The sequence below is a fragment of the Hyla sarda genome, chromosome 2 (genome assembly GCF_029499605.1).
Source record: "Hyla sarda isolate aHylSar1 chromosome 2, aHylSar1.hap1, whole genome shotgun sequence".
Lineage (NCBI taxonomy): Eukaryota > Metazoa > Chordata > Amphibia > Anura > Hylidae > Hyla > Hyla sarda.
The window spans coordinates 146769117-146788864 of record NC_079190.1 but is presented as its reverse complement, the minus strand read 5'-3'; positions in this window follow the sequence as shown (position 1 = coordinate 146788864).

Sequence of the window (19748 nt, the reverse complement as noted above, 5' to 3'; positions counted from 1 at the left end):
CACCTAATTTGGGGGAACTATACTGCGCCTAATGTGGGGGAACTATACTGCACCTAATTTGGGGAACTATACTGCACCTAATGTAGGGGAACTATACTGCACCTAATGTGGGGGAACTATTCTGCACCTAATGTGGGGGAAGTATACTGCACCTAATGTGGGGAACTATATTGCACCTAATGTGGGGGAACTATGCTGCCAACCCAATGTGGGGGAACTGTGCTGCCAACCTAATGTGGAGGAACTATACTGCACCTAATGTGGGGGAACTATACTGCACCTAATGAGGGGAACTATACTGCACCTAATTTGGGGGAACTATACTGCACCTAATGTGGGGGGAACTATACTGCACCTAATGTGGGGGAACTATACTGCACCTAATGTGGGGGAACTATACTGCACCTAATGTGGGGAACTATACTGCACCTAATGTGGGGGGGACTATACTGCACCTAATGTGGGGGAACTATACTGCACCTAATGTGGGGGAACTATACTGCACCTAATTTGGGGGAACTATACTGCACCTAATGTGGGGGAACTGTACTGCACCTAATGTGGGGGAACTATACTGCACCTAATTTGGGGAACTATACTGCACCTAATGTAGGGGAACTATACTGCACCTAATGTGGGGGAACTATTCTGCACCTAATGTGGGGGAAGTATACTGCACCTAATGTGGGGAACTATACTGCACCTAATGTGGGGGAACTATGCTGCCAACCTAATGTGGGAGAACTGTGCTGCCAACCTAATGTGGGGGAACTATACAAAAATATCAAATTGCACTATTCTGATCCCTATAACTCTTTTATTTTTCTGTATATGGGGATGTATGAGGTCATTTTTTGCGCTGTGATTTGAAGTTTTTATCGGTGCCATTTTAGTTTTGATGGGACTTTTCAATAGCTTTTTATATATTTTTTTATGGTATTTGAAGTGACCAAAAATGTGCAAATCTGGTTAGTGCACTATTACGACTTTTGGGGCCCTACTTTTGGGGGCCCCATTTTGCCCAGGGCCACGCTAAGCTTAAAAATGGCCCTGGCTGTAAGGCCCCCCTTAAATGCCAAGTTACCTTCTAAACAATGGCAGATTGAAGGGGTAGTCCTCTCTCATAAAAAGATGACATAGACCCGGGCTATGCTTTCACTTTATGATAAGTGGAGGTCCAAGCTATTGGACCCCCATAGATAGTGTTGCTCGCGAATATTCGCAGTGCTATATATAGCACTATATATTCGTAATTACGAATATTCGTTTTTTTTTTTTTTTTTTTCACAGTACACATCACAGTGATCATCCCTCTCTGCTTCCAGCTTGTGTGGTGTAAAGAAGGCTCTAATACTACTGTGTGAGACTGGTGTGCGAATTTTCCCATATGCGAAAATTTGCATATACTAATTTTCGCATATGCAAATTCTCGTTTATCCCCTTAAGGACATAGGGCGTATCCATTTGCCCCCGTTTCCAAGTCCTTAAGGACCGAGGACGTATGGATACGCCCTGAGCATTTCCGGCCCCCGCCGCTAGCCGGAGGGGAGCCGGGGCCGGATGCCTGCTGAAATTGTTCAGCAGGCATCCCGGCATATCGCCCAGGGGGGTCATTATGTCCCCCTATGTCGGCGATTGCCGCAGATCGCTGGACAATTCAGTCCAGCGATCTGCGGCGGATTCCGGGTCAATCGGGTCTCCAGTGACCCGATGACCCAGAATTACTGGCGGATCGGGGCCGTCAGAGACGTCCCCGAACAGCCAGAGCCAGCAGGGGTGAGGTGGCACTGGTGACACCTCACGATCGCCCTGATTCGTCGGCCGGTTTCCCGGCCGACCAATCAGGGCGCCTGCTGCGGGTGTCACTCCCGCAACCCGCTCCGCCCCTCTTCCGGAGGACGTGAGCGGGTGCGGGATGTGCACCCCGGGTGCTGGGGACCCCGATCCCCGGTGTCCCTGTTGGGATCGGGGCCCCAGGAGCGACGGCGGCGGCATCGTGGAGCAGCAGCAGGAGGTGAGTGACAGCCTCTTGCTGTTGCTTAGCAACAGCTCCCAGCATGCAAAATGGGCATGCTGGGAGCTGTAGTTATGCAACAGCAGGAGGCAGACCACCACAACTCCCAGCATGCCCTTATGGGCATGCTGGGACTTGTAGTTTTGCAACAGCTGGAGGCACATTCTTTCTATGGAAAAGTGTACCTTCAGCTGTTGTATAACTACAACTCCCAGCTTGCACAAACAGCTAAAGTGCATGCTGGGAGTTGTAGTGGTGCATCTGGTGGTTGCATCACTACAACTCCCAGCATGCCCTTTGGCTGTCGGTGACTGCTGAGAGTTGTAGTTTTGCAACAGCTGAAGGCGCACTGAGTTAAGTAGCAAACCAGTGTGTCTCCAGCTGTTGCATAACTACAATCCCCAGCATCCCCAGCCAATGTAGTATGCCTCCGGCTGTTGCATAACTACAAAACCCAGCATGCCCTTCCGCTGTCCGTACATGCTGGGGGTTGTAGCTTTTGCAACAGCTGAAGGCACACTGGTTGCAAAACACTGAGTTTGTTACCAAACTCGGTGTTTCACAACCTGTGTGTCTCCAGCTGTTGCAAAACTACAACTCCTAGCATGCACTGATAGACCGTACATGCTGGGAGTTGTAGTTTTGCAACAGCTGGATGTTTCTCCCCCCCCCCCCAATGTGAACGTACAGGGTACACTCACATGGGCGGAGGATTACAGTAAGTATCCGGCTGCAAGTTTGAGCTGCGGCAAATTTTCTGCCGCTGCTCAAACTGCCAGCGAGAAACTACTGTGAACCCCCGCCTGTGCGACTGCACCCTAAAAACACTACACTAACACAAAATAAAATAAAAAGTAAAAAACACTACATATACACATACCCCTACACAGTCCCCCTCCCCTCCCCAATAAAAATGAAAAACGTCTGGTACGCCTCCGTTTCCAAAACGGAGCCTCCAGCGGTTGCAAAACTACAACTCCCAGCATGCACTGATAGACCGTACATGCTGGGAGTTGTAGTTTTGCAACAGCTGGATGTTCCCCCCCCCCCCCCCCAATGTAAACGTACAGGGTACACTCACATGGGCGGAGGACTACAGTAAGTATCCGGCTGCAAGTTTGAGCTGCGGCAAATTTTCTGCCGCTGCTCAAACTGCCAGCGAGAAACTACTGTGAACCCCCGCCTGTGCGACTGTACCCTAAAAACACTACACTACACTAACACAAAATAAAATAAAAAGTAAAAAACACTACATATACACATACCCCTACACAGCCCCCCTCCCCAATAAAAATGAAAAACGTCTGGTATGCCACTGTTTCCAGAACGGAGCCTCCAGCAGTTGCAAAACTACAACTCCCAGCATGCACTGATAGACTGTACATGCTGGGAGTTGTAGTTTTGCAACAGCTGGATGTCCCCCCCCCCCCCAATGTGAACGTACAGGGTACACTCACATGGGCGGAGGATTACAGTAAGTATCCGGCTGCAAGTTTGAGCTGCGGCAAATTTTCTGCTGCAGCTCAAGCTGCCAGCGAGAAACTACTGTGAACCCCCGCCCGTGCGACTGTACCCTAAAAACACTACACTACACTAACAAAAAATAAAATAAAAAGTAAAAAACACTACATATACACATACCCCTACACAGCCCCCCTCCCCAATAAAAATGAAAAACGTCTGGTATGCCACTGTTTCCAGAACGGAGCCTCCAGCTGTTGCAAAACAACTACTCCCAGTATTGCCAGATAGCCACTGACTGTCTAGGCATGCTGGGAGTTTTACAACAGCTGGAGGCCCCCTGTTTAGGAATCACTGGCGTAGAATACCCCATTTGTCCACCCCTATGCAAGTCCCTAATTTAGGCCTCAAATGCGCATGGCGCTCTCACTTTGGAGCCCTGTCGTATTTCAAGGCAACAGTTTAGGGCCACATATGGGGTATCGCCGTACTCAGGAGAAATTGGGCTTCAAATTTTGGGGGGTATTTTCTGCTATTACCCTTTTTAAAAATGTAAAATTTTTGGGAAAACAAGCATTTTAGGTTAAAAAAATAATATACCCTGTGGGGTATAAAGGTTCTTTTAACCCCTTGTTACATTCCCCGAGGGGTCTAGTTTCCAAAATGGTATGCCATGTGTTTTTTTTTTTGCTGTCCTGGCACCATAGGGGCTTCCTAAATGCGGCATGCCCCCAGAGCAAAATTTGCTTTCAAAAAGCCAAATGTGACTCCTTCTCTTCTGAGACCTGTAGTGCACCATCAGAGCACTTTTCACCCCCATATGGGGCGTTTTCTGAATCGGGAGAAATTGGGCTTCAAATTTTGGGGGGTATTTTCTGCTATTACCCTTTTTAAAAATGTAAAAATTTTGGGAAACCAAGCATTTTAGGTAAAAAAAATATATTTTTTTTACATATGCAAAAGTCGTGAAACACCTGTGGGGTATTAAGGTTCACTTTACCACTTGTTACGTTCCCTGAGGGGTCTAGTTTCCAAAATGGTATGCCATGTGTTTTTTTTTTTGCTGTCCTGGCACCATAGGGGCTTCCTAAATGTGACATGCCCCTCAAAAACCATTTGTCGCTCCTTCCCTTCTGAGCCCTCTACTGCGCCCGCCGAACAGTTAACATAGACATATGAGGTATGTGCTTACTCGAGAGAAATTGGGTTTCAAATACAAGTAAAATTTTTCTCCTTTTTACCCCTTACAAAAATTCAAAAATTGGGTCTACAAGAACATGCGAGTGTAAAAAATGAAGATTGTGAATTTTCTCCTTCACTTTGCTGCTATTCCTGTGAAACACCGAAAGGGTTAATACACTTACTGAATGTCATTTTGAATACTTTGGGGGGTGTAGTTTTTATAATGGGGTCTTTTATGGGGTATTTCTAATATGAAGACCCTTCAAATCCACTTCAAACCTGAACTGGTCCATGAAAAATAGCGAGTTTGAAAATTTTGTGAAAAATTTCAAAATTGCTGCTGAACTTTGAAGCCCACTGGTGTTTTCCAAAAGTAAAAACTCATAAATTTTATGATGCAAACATAAAGTAGACATATTGTATATGTGAACCCCCCAAAAAATTATTTTGAATATCCATTTTCCTTACAAGCAGAGAGCTTCAAAGTTAGAAAAATGCTAAATTTTCATTTTTTTCATCAAGTTTGGGGATTTTCACCAAGAAAGGATGCAAGTTAGCATAAAATTTTACAACTAAGTTAAAGTAGAATATGTCACGAAAAAACTATCTCGGAATCAGAATGATAACTAAAAGCATTCCAGAGTTATTAATGTTTAAAGTGACAGTGGTCAGAATTGCAAAACACGCTCCGGTCCTTAAGGTGAAAAAGGACTCGGTCCTTAAGGGGTTATGCCAATTTTGTATATGCTAATTTTCGCATATGTTAATTTTCGCATACGCGTATTTTCGCATATGCGAAAATAAAACGAGAATATTATGAATATGCGAATATTCGCTAATATATGACGAATATTCGTCCATATATTTGCGAATATTCGCAAATTCGAATATGGCCTATGCCGCTCAACACTACCCATAGATAACAAGTATGTAGGAGTAATAGCTGGGGCCAAATGTCCAGACTAAAACTAATGAAGAAGACACCACACTACCCCTGCACTGTGTCCCCCGTTATTATCATGACCAGTGAGGTCCCAAATGTCAGATCTCCACCAATCATAAAGTGAAGGCCTACCCTAGCAATACACAATCACCTTGAAAAATCCTTGGAACACATGAAAAAAAGAAAAGAAAAACTTTTCTATTTTATCCACCTTAAAAGTAGTAAAGCAACTTTTAATTCAGTGCACACTGTGTTATTTATTAGATTGTTATACTTAGTAAAATCTATCTTGGCAGTATAATCTGCTTCCTTCCGTTTGCACTATTAAACACTGTATAAAATAAGGTAATAACCTAATTTAAAGAGCTGTACCTATGTACATAAAGTGATAAACATAAAATCAAAGCATATTCTAGGATTTCCAATTAAATATGTACTGCAATATAAGCCTATAAACATAGCTGCCCTTTGGTAAACAATGTGAATCTCACATTTGTATCATTGTCTACGCTCTATCTAAATGGGAAGCTAAAACTCAATAAACTGCTCTTTGGCACTTGTAAAAGTCTGCCATTTATTTAAATGCATTAAATATAAAGTCGCTGTCATTTTCAGCTGCCTTCTTAGCCAAGTAAAATACAGTACTTTCATTAGATAAAACAATAGACAACCGAGTTATGCTATGGATTTCATTTTATTGTTCTGAGAATTACAGTAAATACTTTTAGAAAAACAAACTGGTAATTACCCAAGTAAGTCAATTTACTGCACTGCGGCCATTATTAGGATTATGCTGAGGATTATTTTTCCTTCTTTTTTCTATTAGCATTTACAGGAAAACCAAGCTCTATACTTACATAGCAATGGAAAAGACTTAACCGAACTATATATCAATTTCTGGGCTTATTCCTGAGATTACTGAACATGTTTCATAAGGAAACTTCATGGCTAATGATGTAGCAGAGCTGATTTTGTTATTTAACTCTTTGAGGTTCTAGTGCTATTATTGCTGCATCACTATGATAATTGAAAAATAATTTTCAGTCCTATGTAATACACATCTAACACATAAAATACATAACATAAAAGACACAATGACAAATGATCAAATGTTAACACTATTCTATCTGTAATCATTAGTTTGCTGGACGTACTGTGACAAATTCCTAATAGGGAAAGTTTCAGTACCATGACACTGTGTTCAAGGCATTCGCTGGAAGTTACAACAGGACTAATAATTACTAGAGTCAGTGGAACAAATACATAATATTACATAAAGGCAATGAGGGTCCTACAATGTAGTAAAGTAACTGACAGCCCTGTTTTAGGCTTCCTAGCCTCTGAATTTTAGGGTCCTTTTAGATGGGCATACCCATGCATAATATGAGTACTGATCTAGCAGATTGGAGCTCTTTTAAAGAGTATAACAACACACAAGGTCTCTAGATACAGTATTCAATCACTTGAACAATAGTATGGCACAAATCACAGGCACGAGGTGTATCGTAAACCTCACAGTAACAACTTGTACAGAGTGTACCTGGACATCATGACTTGCGCTAGGTTCATGAACATCTTGACAATAAAATTACTCACGGACCCGAGGGCTTGCTTCGTTCCTTAGGTTTACTTCTTATTCTTTTTTCATCAACTTTGCAGAGTGAAAAGTTGTACATTTCAATGTAAGATGTCAGATCTTCATCAGGTCAGATGGAATACAACCTGTGCTCCATCCTGCCGCGTGCTACGTTTCAGACTAAGCATTCTTAGTTATGCACACAGGTAGGAGAGGTCAGGTGGTAGATATAGGGCGTCATTTTTCATACTCAACCCTTAAGGCGCCAGGAATACAATTAACTTTTCTTTAGATGCACTAATACACCTACCAACCACAACATATTTCAGAGAGAAACTTTATAGCTACATGTCTCATTCAAACCTTTTGGTTCCATTGATTCTAACTCCGTGATCCAAAACGTCTCACTGCGCAACAGTTTCTTTTATTATCTCCTTTTTTCGCTCTACATTCAATGTTTTTTATTACCTGCCAGCGGAGATCTGTGCATGTCTGCAACTCCTGAAATGTCTCGCAACTCCTGAAATGTATCGTCTCTCCATATTGCGTTTCCACCTCAGCCGCAGTGTTACTTTGCAAAAACTGCGGATCACTGATTTGTGTTCACCTATACGGATTTTTATTTGACGCGCCGTTTGCCCGACATACAGGGGCCTTTCCGCAGGTAAATGACATTGGCACTGAGGCAGGTGTGGAAACCCTTAATATGTATCTCATGTCCTTTCATCGAGTGATAAATACTATCACCTTTTACAATGATACTACATTGGGAACACAACAAACATGGAAAGGTACCTCTTATATTAGTCGCTAAAAAAGTTTGTTTACTAGTTTTTTCTGATTAATCTCTCCCCTAAAGATTTGCCCTTTTTAAAAACAAACATGGGGGTTCTTTAACCCCTTAAGGACGCAGCTCATTTTCACCTTAAGGACGCAGGCCTTTTTTGCAAATCTGAGCACTGTCACTTTAAGCATTAATAACTCTGGGATGCTTTTACCTTTCATTCTGATTCCAAGATTGTTTTTTTGTGAAATATTCTACTTTATTTTAGTGGTAAAATGTTGTTGATACTTGCATCATTTCTTGGTGAAAAATTCCAAAATTTGATGAAAAATTTGAAAATTTTGCATTTTTTTCAACTTTGAAACTTTCTGCTTATAAGGAAAATGGACATCCCAAATAAATTATATATTGATTCACATATACAATATGTCTACTTTATGTTGGCATCATAAAGTTGACATGATTTTACTTTTGGAAGACATCAGAGGGCTTCAAAGTATAGCAGCAATTTTCCAATTTTTCACAAAATTTTCTCAGGGACCAGTTGAGTTTTGAAGTGGATTTGAGGGGCCTTCATATTACAAATACCCCACAAATGACCCCATTATAAAAACTGCACCCCTCAAAGTATTCAAAATGACATTCAGTAAGTGTGTTAAACCTTTAGATGTTTCACAGGAATAGCAGCAAACTGAAGGAGAAAATTCTAAGTCTTCCTTTTTTACACTCGCATGTTCTTATAGACCCAGTTTTTGAATTTTTACAAGGGGTAAAAGGAGAAAAATCTTCTTAAAATTTGTAACCCAATTTCTCTCGAGTAAGGAAAAACCTCATTTGTGTATGTGAAGTGTTCTGTGGGTGCACTAGAGGTCTCAGAAGGGAAGGAGAAACAATGGTATTTTGGAGAGTGAGTTTTTCTGAAATGGTTTTTGGAGGGCATGTCACATTTAGGAAGCCCCTATGGTGCCAGAACAGCAAGAAAACCCCCACATGGCATACTATTTTGGAAACTACACCCCTCAGGGAACATAATAAGGGGTGCAGTGAGCCTTAACACCCCACAGGTGTTTGACAACGTTTAGTTGGATGTGTAAATGACATTTTTTTTTTCACTAAAGTGCTGTTTTTTCCCCTAATTTTGCATTTCTACAAGGGGTAATAGGAGAAAATGTCCGCATAATTTGTAACCGCATTTCTTCTGAGTATGGAAATACCCCATGTGTGGACATCAAGTGCTCTGCTGGCGCACTACTATGCTCAGAAGAGAAGGAGCGCCATTGAGATTATGGAGAGAGAATTTGGTTGGAAAAGAAGTCGGGGGCCTTGTGCATTTACAAAGCCCCCCGTGGTGCCTGAACAATGGACCCCCCCACATGTGACCCCATTTTGGAAACTAAACCCCCCCCCACAGAATTTAATAAGGGGTGCAGTGAGTATTTACACCCCACTGGCGTTTGACAGATCTTTGGAACAGTGGGCTGTGCAAATTAAAAATTACATTTTTCATTTTCATGGACCACTGTTCCAAAAATCTGTCAGACACCTGTGGGGGAAAATGCTCACTGCACCCCTTATTACATTCCGTGAGGGGTGTAGTTTCCAAAATGGGGTCACATGTGGGGGGGGGGGTCCATTGTTCTGGCACTATGGAGGCTTTGTAAACACAGGTGGCCTTCAATTCCGGACAAATTTTCTCTTCAAAATCCCAATGGCGCTCCTTCTCTTCTGAGCATTGTAGTTCGCCTGCAGAGCACTTTACATCCACATATGGGGTATTTCCATACTCAGAAGCAATGGGGTTACAAATTTTGGGGGACTTTTTTCCTATTTTCTCTTGTGAAAATGAAAAATTTAGGGTAACACCAGCATTTTAGTAAATTTTTATTTTTTTTCACTTTTCCCATCCAAATTTAACAAAAATTCGGCAAACACCTGTGGGGTGTTAAAGCTCACTATACCCCCTTGTCACATTCCGTGAGGGGTGAAATTTCCAAAATGGGGTCCCATGTGGGTATGTATTTTTTTGCGTTTATGTCAGAACCGCTGTAAAATCAGCCACCACTGTGAAAATCATCAATCTAGGCCTCAAATGTACATAGTGCACTCTTGTTCCTGAGCCTTGTTGTGCGCCCCGCAGAGCATTTTACGTTCACATATGGGGTATTTCCGTACTCAGGAGAAATTGCGTTACAAATTTTGGGGAACTTTTTTCCTTTTACCTCTTGTGAAAATGAAAAGTATGGGGCAACACCAGCATGTTAGTGTAAAAAAAATGTTTTTTTTTACACTAACCGGCTGATGTAGACCCCAACTTTTCCTTTTCATAAGGGGTAAAAGGAGAAAAAGCCCCCCAAAATTTGTAGTGCAATTTCTCCCGAGTACGGAAATACCCCATATGTAGCCCTAAACTGTTTCCTTGAAATACGACAGGGCTCAGAAGTGAGAGAGCACCATGCGCATTTGAGGACTAAAATAGGGATTGTATAGGGGTGGACATAGGGGTATTCTACGCCAGTGATTCCCAAACAGGGTGCCTCCAGCTGTTGCCACTGACTGTCCAGGCATGCTGGGAGTTGTTGTTTAGCAACAGCTGGAGGCTCCGTTTGTGTATATGGAGTGTTTTACCTTTTATTATGTGTTAGTGTAGTGTAGTGTAGTGTTTTTAGGGTACATTCGCAATGGCGCAGGTTTACAGTGAGTTTCCCACTAGGAGTTTGCGCTGTGGCAGAAAATTTGCCGCAGCTCAAATTTGAAGCAGGAAACTTACTGTAAACCTTCCTGTGTGAATCTACCCTGTACATTCACATGGGGGGTCAAACCTCCAGCTGTTTCAAAACTACTTTTGCAACAGCTGGAGGCACACTGGTTGGAAAACCTTCAGTTAGGTTCTGTTACCTAACTCAGTATTTTCCAACCAGGGTGCCTCCAGCTGTTGCAAAACTACAACTCCCAGCATGTCCTGATCACCAAAGTGCATGCTGGGAAATGTAGTTGTGCAACAGTTGGAGGTACGCAACTACAACTCCCAGCATGGCGAGACAGCTGTTTGCTGTTTGGGCATGCTGGGATTTGAAGTTTTGCAACATCTGGAGGGATACAGTTCTGAGACCACTGCACAGTGATCTCCAAACTGTGGCCATCCAGATGTTGCAAAACTACAAATCACAGCATGCCCAGACAGCAAACTGCTGTGTGGGCATGCTGGGAGTTGTAGTTTTGCAAGATATGGAGGACTACAGTTTATAGATCACTGCAAAGTGATCTCCAAACTGCAGCCCTCTAAATCTTGCAAAACTACAAATCCCAGCATGCCCAAACGGCTGTCTGGGCATGCTGGGAGTTGTAGTTTTGCAACATCTGGGGGGGGGGGGGCTACAGTTTAGAGAGCACTGTATAGTGGTCTCCAAACCTTAGCCCCCCAGATGTTTCTAGGCAACTACTCACCGGCTTCCGTAGTCTTCACCAGGGAGCCACTAGGGAGCCGCACATCATCACCGCCCGCCGCAGCCTATCAGGTAAGAGACCTCCCTCACCGCCGCCGGTCACGCTACATTTCCCCTGTTCTTCCCAGAGTACCGTCGGTGGGCAGGACGGGGGAACCGAACTTTAACCCCCCCGACCCCGATCTGCTATTGGTCGTCGCTTCTTGACGACAAATAGCAGGGATAGGAGGGGTGTCACCCCTGCCACCTAACTCCTATCCCTTCAGGGGATAGGACACCCCCGGTCCCCCCGATTTTACGGGTCACTGGGTCACCGGACACCGGTATGACCCGGATCCCCCATAAATCGTCGGTCTCAGGACCCCCCTTGTCATATGCACAGTATGCCTGCTGACAGATATCAGCAGTCATTCCGGTCTGGTCCCTGACCGGCTAGCAGCGGGGACCGGAATTCCCACGGTCGTATCCATACGCCCTCCATCCTTAAGGACTCAGGATGCAGGGCGTATGCATACGCCCTTGATCCTTAAGAGGTTAAACAAATTATCATATTTTTGGTCAGCTACTAATAATTTCAAATATTTTTTAATAGTCTGTTGGACCATTGTAGATCTTTTATCATAACTGCTGATGTACATATTTAGTAAATTTTTTTGTTTTCCTCTGATTGATCTCTGTTTATTCATCCTATAAATTTCTCTTTAAGTGCGTTCTACCTCCTCACCTATTCCCATCACTTCCTTCCTCTTGTAACCTTTTTCACAAATGTATTAATGATTCTATTCTCATTCTTATCATATTCACTTTGCTTACTAGAAATATTACGGGCTCTCACAAATTGACTCTTTGGCAGTCCTTTAAACACCATAGAGGCATGATAACTAGTGATGAGCGTCATTACCCATATTCAAATTTGCGATATTTCATGAATTTCGTGTATTAGTTATAAGCGCATATTCACTTATGTGAATATTCGCATATTCGTGTATTGGAGGAAGAAAACAGTGATGGGGTGGGCAACTTTACTATTGGTTGCTAGGGATGTTGTTGATAACCTCTGACAAGTGTATTTGCATCGTTCTAATTGGCCCACAAATGAAAAGAAGGAATATGCGTATATGCACATATGCGGAAAAAAACTAATATTCACAATTTCGAATATATAGCAAATATATTTGCAATATTCGCGAATTTGCGATATTCGCAATAAAAATTTGAAATGCAGATATTCTCGCCCAACACTAATGATAACTAGTCTGGTGCAACATGCTATTCTTATCTGTTGGCTTACTGTACTGTACTGGTCTTTGTTTTTCGAACCTCTACATCCAGGAAGTGTATAACTTCGGGGCTATATGTTAGTGTAAATGTAATAGTATCCTGGCATTGATTAAGTTTCTCCACAAATGTCAACAATGATACTGAGACTGGGGGCTACTGCTGACCCCATCGAAACTCCATCTATTTGGAGGAAAAAATCTTTATCAAATCAAAAGTAGTTTTTTGTTAATGCTAGGTCCAGCAGGGCCATAAGAAAATGCAATTTACAATTGTCAATCCTATGATTTCTAGAAAGAAGTTCCTTTACACACTGCATTACTTGTTTTGTGATATGTTGGAATATAAACTCTGCACGTCGAGCGGCTGCAACATGGAAGCCGATCCAAACACAATGGAGGCCACTCTCGATCCTTTTGAACTTTAGGCAGCATATAATAAATTGGGACTTTGGGTTTTTCTGAAATTAGGGTTTTACCAAATTTTTCTGAAATGATCCCTACTTCTATACTCTCCAACACAAAGCTATCAATCTCTTTCTTAAAGGGGTACTCCAGCGCTTAGACATCTTATCCCCTATCCAAAGGGATAATACCTATAGGAGGAGGCGTGACAGCTGTCACTCCCCCTCCCATAGGTTTGCATTGAGGGGCGGAGCCGTGATGTCACACGGGTGTGGAGCCGTGACGTCACAACGATCCATCCCCGTGATTGACGGTAACCAGACCCGGAGCGAACACGCTCCGGTGACTGATTTTAATGGGGTGCAGCGTGCAAGATCACGGGGGTCCGCAGCGGTGGGACCCCCACGATCAGACATCTTATCCCCTATCCTTTGGATAGGGGATAATATGTCTAAGCACTGGAGTACCCCTTTAAAGATCCAAGTAGGATCATTTTTTTAATTTTTGATACACTCTGTCATTAGAAAGCTGCAGATGAAACCGAGAGCACTACGTTCAGCCAGTGTCATATTGGATTTAACAAAAACACTCTTATCCCATTTTTTTCAATTTCTTTTGTTACAACCTGTATAAAGGCGTCCAAAGATGACACCCGAATATCGGGGTCAAAAGAGGACGACCTACGTAGAGTAGCAGGTAATTCATCTAATTACAGCGTCCTAACATGTTGTTATCAGACAAATACATTCTGAGTCGGACATTCCTACAAAAACGTTAAAAGTCAATTTTCTGATCGAACTCCTGACAGTGCAATACCTGCAATCTGCAATCGAACAATTAAAAAAAGAAATAAAAGAAACAGAAACGCAACTAAAAACTGCAAAAACAGAAGCAGAGTCGTAAAACAGGGCGACACAAAAATAATATTTTCAAAATACAGAGCAGCGTTTTTTTAAGGGAAGCCAAAGAGAGGAACGCATGCATAATCCACAGAGACTTCTCATTCGGACACTACCACACAGTCGGAAAGAGAAGAAGACGCAGTAAAAAGAAGAGGAAGACCGGCCAAGCAGAAGACCTAGTTATTAAAATTTCTGATCGGACATTATCCGAAACAGAAAGATGTCTGCTAAATAAAGGATTAGGATTTGTCCCACTGTATGAGAACTCTTGCGTTTGATCAGAAAATTGACTTTTACAGTTTTTGTAGGAATGTCCGACTCAGAATGTATTTGTCTGATAACAACATGTAAGGACGCTGTAATGAATTAGATTAAATACCTGCTGCTCTATGTAGGTCTTCCTTTTCTGATCCCGAAATTCGGGTGTCATCTTTGGACGCCTTTATACAGGTTGTAACAAAATAAATTGAAGAAAAATGGGATAAGAGTGTTTTTGTTAAATCCAATATGACACAGGCTGAATGTAGTGTTCTTGGTTCCATCTGCAATGACCCCTCCTTGGTGGTGAAAACAGCAGATAAAGGAGGGGCCATTGTGGTGAGAAACCGAGAGTACCATGTGAATGAAGCCCTAAGTCAGCTGTCTAATGACAGAGTGTATGAAAAATAAAAAAAATTATCCTACTTGTATCTTTAAAAAAGAGATTGATAGCTTTGTGTTGGAGAGTATACAAGAAGGGATCATTTCAGAAAAATTTGGTAAAACCCTCATTTCAGAAAATCCCAGAGTCCCAGTTTATTATATGCTGCCCAAAGTCCACAAGGATCTGGATCGGCTTCCCTGTTGCAGCTGCTCTCGATCCTTGTGGATAGTTACAAACTGAAATTAAAAATTTAGACAGATGTAGGAAAGCAGTGTGTAAATGAACTTCTTTCTAGAAATCATAGGATTGGCAATCGTAAATTGCATTTTCTTATCACCCTGCTTGACCTAGCATTAACAAAAAAAATTACTTTAGATGTGATAAAGATTTTTTATGGGGAATTTTGAGATGATTCATGTTTTCGGTAGTTGTGAGCTGGAATTGTCATCCACGTATAGCCCCGATGTAATACACTTCCTGGATGTAGAGGTTTGAAAAACACAGGGAGGTTTTTCCACTACACTTTACAGTAAGTCAAAAGATAAGAATCGCATGTTGCACCGGACTAGTTATCATGCCCCTATGATGTTTAAAGGACTGCTAAAGAGTCAATTTGTGAGAGCCCGTAGAATTTCTAGTGAACAAAGTGAGAATGATAAGAATGATAAGAACAAAGTGAGAATGATAAGAATTAGAATAAAATCATTGGTAAATTTGTGGAAAAAGGTTACAAGGGGAAAAATTATGAGAATAGGTGAGGAGGTAGGATGCACTCACAGATAAATGTATAGGATGAATAAACATAGTTCAATCAGAGAAATACAAAAAAAAAATGAACAAATTATGTACATTGGCAGTTATGATAAAAGATCTAGAATGGTCCAACAGACTATTAAAAAATATTGGAAATTATTGGTAGCTGACCAAAAATATGGTAATTTGTTTAAAGAACCCCCATGTTTGTTTTTAAAAATGGCAAATCTTTGGCAGATTAATCAGCAGCGACATAGCTTGTAAAAAAAAAAAACTAGTAAACAAACGAATAAACTAATAAAAAAGGTACCTTTCCATGTTTGTCGTGTTCCCAATGTAGTATCATCTAAAAGGTGATAGTATTTATCACCCGACGAAAGGACATGAGATACATATTAAGGGTTTCCACACCTGCCTCAGTGCCAATGTCATTTACCTGCTGCAATGCCCGTGTGGCGAAGTGTATGTTGGGCGAATGGCGCGTCAAATAAAAATCCGTATAGGTGAACACAAATCAGTGATCCACAAGTTTTTGCAAAATAACACTGCGGCTAAGGTGGAAAAGAAATATGGAGGGACGAGTGCTTCGAGACACTTCAGGAGTTGCGGACATGCAATATCAGATCTCCGCTGGCAGGTTATAGAAAACGTTGAATGTAGAGCGAATAAAGGAGATAAAATAAATATGTTGCGCTGTGAGACGTTTTGGATCACAGCGTTAGAATCAATGGAACCAAAAGGTTTGAATGAAGCATGTAGCTATAAAGTGTTTCTCTGAAATATGATGTGGTTGGTAAGTGTATTAGTGCATCTAAAGAAAAGTTAATTGTATTCCTGGTGCCTGAAGAGTTAAGTATGAAAAAGTGATGCCCTATATCTACCACCTGACCTGTCCTACCTGTTCGCATGACTAAGGAGGCTTACTCTTAAAGGGGATAAGTTTCAGATTGCGGGGGGTCAGACCGTTGGGGCCCCCCAAGATTTCCTGTACAGGGCCCCGGCTCGCTGGCCAGATAGCGCGTGTTGACCACCGCACGAAGCGGCGGCTGACACGCCCCCTCAATACAACCCTATGGCAGAGCCGGAGATTGCCGAAGGCAGCGCTCCGGCTCTGCCAGAGAGTTGTCTTGAGGGGGCGTGTCAGCCGTCGCTTCATGCGGTGGTCAACACGCGTTATCTGGCCAGCGAGCCGGGGCCCTGTACAGGAGATCTTGAGTGGGCGTGTCAGCCGTAGCTTCATGCGGTGGTCAACACGACCCCTTCCTGCGGGCTTTCATGCACCTAGCGCAAGCCATGATGTCCAGGTACACTCTTTACAAGCTCATTTAAAGATTACCTGTCACCAGACTAAACTTTTTATATATTGTTCTTTATGTAATTATAAGACACCATGCTATTTACTTGCTGTTAAAATTTTCAACCTTAACATGTTTTTAATGTGATTAAAAAAATGGCTCTGTTCTGTTCCCTGCAAAAGTCAAACAGTTAAAAAAATTATTTGTGTCGTGAAAAAACAAAAAACAAACATTTTGCATCTTTTTAGGGCTTCTGTTTGTACACAGTGGACTTTTTGGTAAAAATGACAAATTATCTTTATTCTGTAGGTCCATACAGTTACAGGGATACCCAATTTAGGTAGGTTTTATTTATTTTACTGCTTATAAAAAAATTATAACTACATGCACCAAAATTAGTATGTTTAAAATTGCAATCTTCTGACCCCTATAACTTTTATATTTTTCTGCGTATGGGGCTATATGAGGGCTTATCTGTAGTTTTTATTGGTACCAATTTTGTTTTGATGGGACTTTTAAAGGGGGGATTACAATTTTTATTGGGGGGTGGCAAAATATCTTTTAATCACCCCCCCCCCCTTTTCCTATTTTTTTATTGAAATGATGTAATAAAAAAGAAATATTCTGTGTTTTGTGTTACCATTTTTTACTTATTTTTTTTAGCCCCCTTAGGAGGCTATACCATGTAATCTTTTGATTGCATACACTGTTTAATGCTATGCCATTGCATAGCATTGATCAGTGTTACTGGCGCTCTGCTGCTCTAGCCTGCTGCCCAGGCATCGAGCAGTAAGTTGCTGATCGGACAACGAGGAGGCAGGTGAGGACCCTCCCTTCGTCCAATAAGCTGATCGGGACATTGCGATTCTGTAGCGATAGTCCCGATCAGCTCCACTGAACTGCCGGAATAGTTTTACTTTCAGTTTAGACTCCGCAATCAACTTTGATAAAGGGTTAATGCCGGGCATCAGCCCGATCGGCGGTGCCCGGCATTAGCCGTGGGTCCTGGTTGCCCGTAGCAATAGGGATCCATGGGGTTTTACCCGTTCTCCGCTCGTGAGAATGGTTTAAACCCTGGCAGCGGGACTCAGGACGTACAGGTATGCCCTGATTCCTTAAGGACTTGGGAACGGAGGTGTACCTGTAAGTCCTTAAGTGGTTAAACAGATACTCCGGACTTAAGACATCTCATCCCCTATCCAAAGGATCAGGGATAAGATATCTGATTGAGGGGGTCTCACCGCTGGGGACCCCACTATCTCGCATGCAGCAACCACCTCTGGGAGCTGTACACAGTGCTGCAGCCTCGGAGTCTGCTGGGTCACGACTAAGAGGCCAGAGTATTGTGACGTCATGACTCCTCCCCATGTGAATCACTCCCCGCCCACACAATGCAAGTCTATGAGAGGGGGCGTGATGGCCATGAGGGTGGTGCTACATGCGAGATAGCGGGGGTCCCCAGCAGCGGGACCCCCGTGATCAGGCATATAATTCCCTATCCATTTGATAGGGGATAAGATGTCTTAGGGCCAGAGTACCCCTTTAATGTTCCTTTTACAGTATATGGCTCAATGATTGTGTAGCCAGGCATACATGAACGATCGCTGAATCACTCATTGGACACATTACTTACATCATTTTTTTGCCTCAAATTTCCTTCTTACTTTAGGAAGGTGTGCGTCATAGTTTTTTTTAGGGATGCACCACCTCAGCATCTCATTTATTGGCTGATCACTGTTGTTTTACGTGGAACAATAATTGACTGATAATCACCCTGTGTACTTTAGTACTTAATATGAACTCTGCTATCTAAAAAACAAAAAATCTGAATAATACATAATCAAAAAAATTTGCAGTCATTACCCTGAAAAGTCTCTTCAACTTTAGGCCAATATGCATTTATTTCTGCACCTGTAACATGGCCACAAGTCCCAGCTCAACCTCAGAATCATTATTCCTGCTGAGATGCCAGAGCTTGTGGTTGCAATATGGGCATCAATATGTGGCCACTAGAGATGAGGGAAAAATTCGATTTGGCTGATTCACAGAATTTTCCATAAAAATTACAGTGCGGTCCGAATTTATTCGCGGTGAATCGCTATTAAAAACTGCTATTTCTGGGCTACGGAATAGGGGTGTGGAACAGGAGAGGTGTCACGTACCGGCAGGACTAGTAGTGGATCCTCTAGACCAGAGAGGCGATGGCGTGGGTTGTACTGGAGGACCGGTTCTAAGTAGTTATTGGTCTTCACCAGAGCCCGTCGCATCCACCAGTAACAACTCGACCTCTCTGGCAGCTGATATGGTGTGGCACACAGGAAGCAGGCAGGAGCGTAGTCGGACGTAACAGAGGTTAGGGCAGGCGGAAAAGGTTCAAGGGCGCGCTGGCCCTTTAAATTTACAGAAGGCGGCACGCGCGTGCCCAAGAGAGCGGGGCCTCGCGGGCCGGGAGGCAGAGACTGATGGCGCAGGGAGCGGGGAGCCAAGTAAGACAGATAGGGATGCGGCGCGTGAGCGGGGACCAGCCGCCATGGCAGCCGCATCCCCAACACAAGGGAACCCATGCTCCCGGTCAGCGCCGGGATCCCGAGGAGGGAGGCCAAGGGAGCGGGCGCTTCGGTCAGGGGGAGGGGACCGGAGTGCACGCTGTGACAAGAGGATATCATATAGTGTCTGAATGACACAGCATGGAGGTGGCAGCAGCATGTGGAGACCATACAGTGGCTGAATCACACAGCCGGACGAGACCATAGGGCCTCACTGTCGATTATTGAAGATATTTTTTAACATTTAAATTGTAGAGTTCAAATAGATGAACCTAAAAAGTTTTATTTAATGTGCCAGTAGCATTAGGAGACCACATGGCAGCACAGTAACACAGCCTGAAGGTGGCAGCACCATGAAGAGACCATAATCTGGCAGAAAAACACAGCCTGGAGTTGGCGGCAGCTAGAGGTTACCTTATAGTGGCTGAATGACACAGCCTGGAGGTTTCGGCAGCATGAGGAGACCATATAGTGGCTCAATGGCACAGCCTGGAGGTAGCGGCAGCATGAGTAGACCATATAGT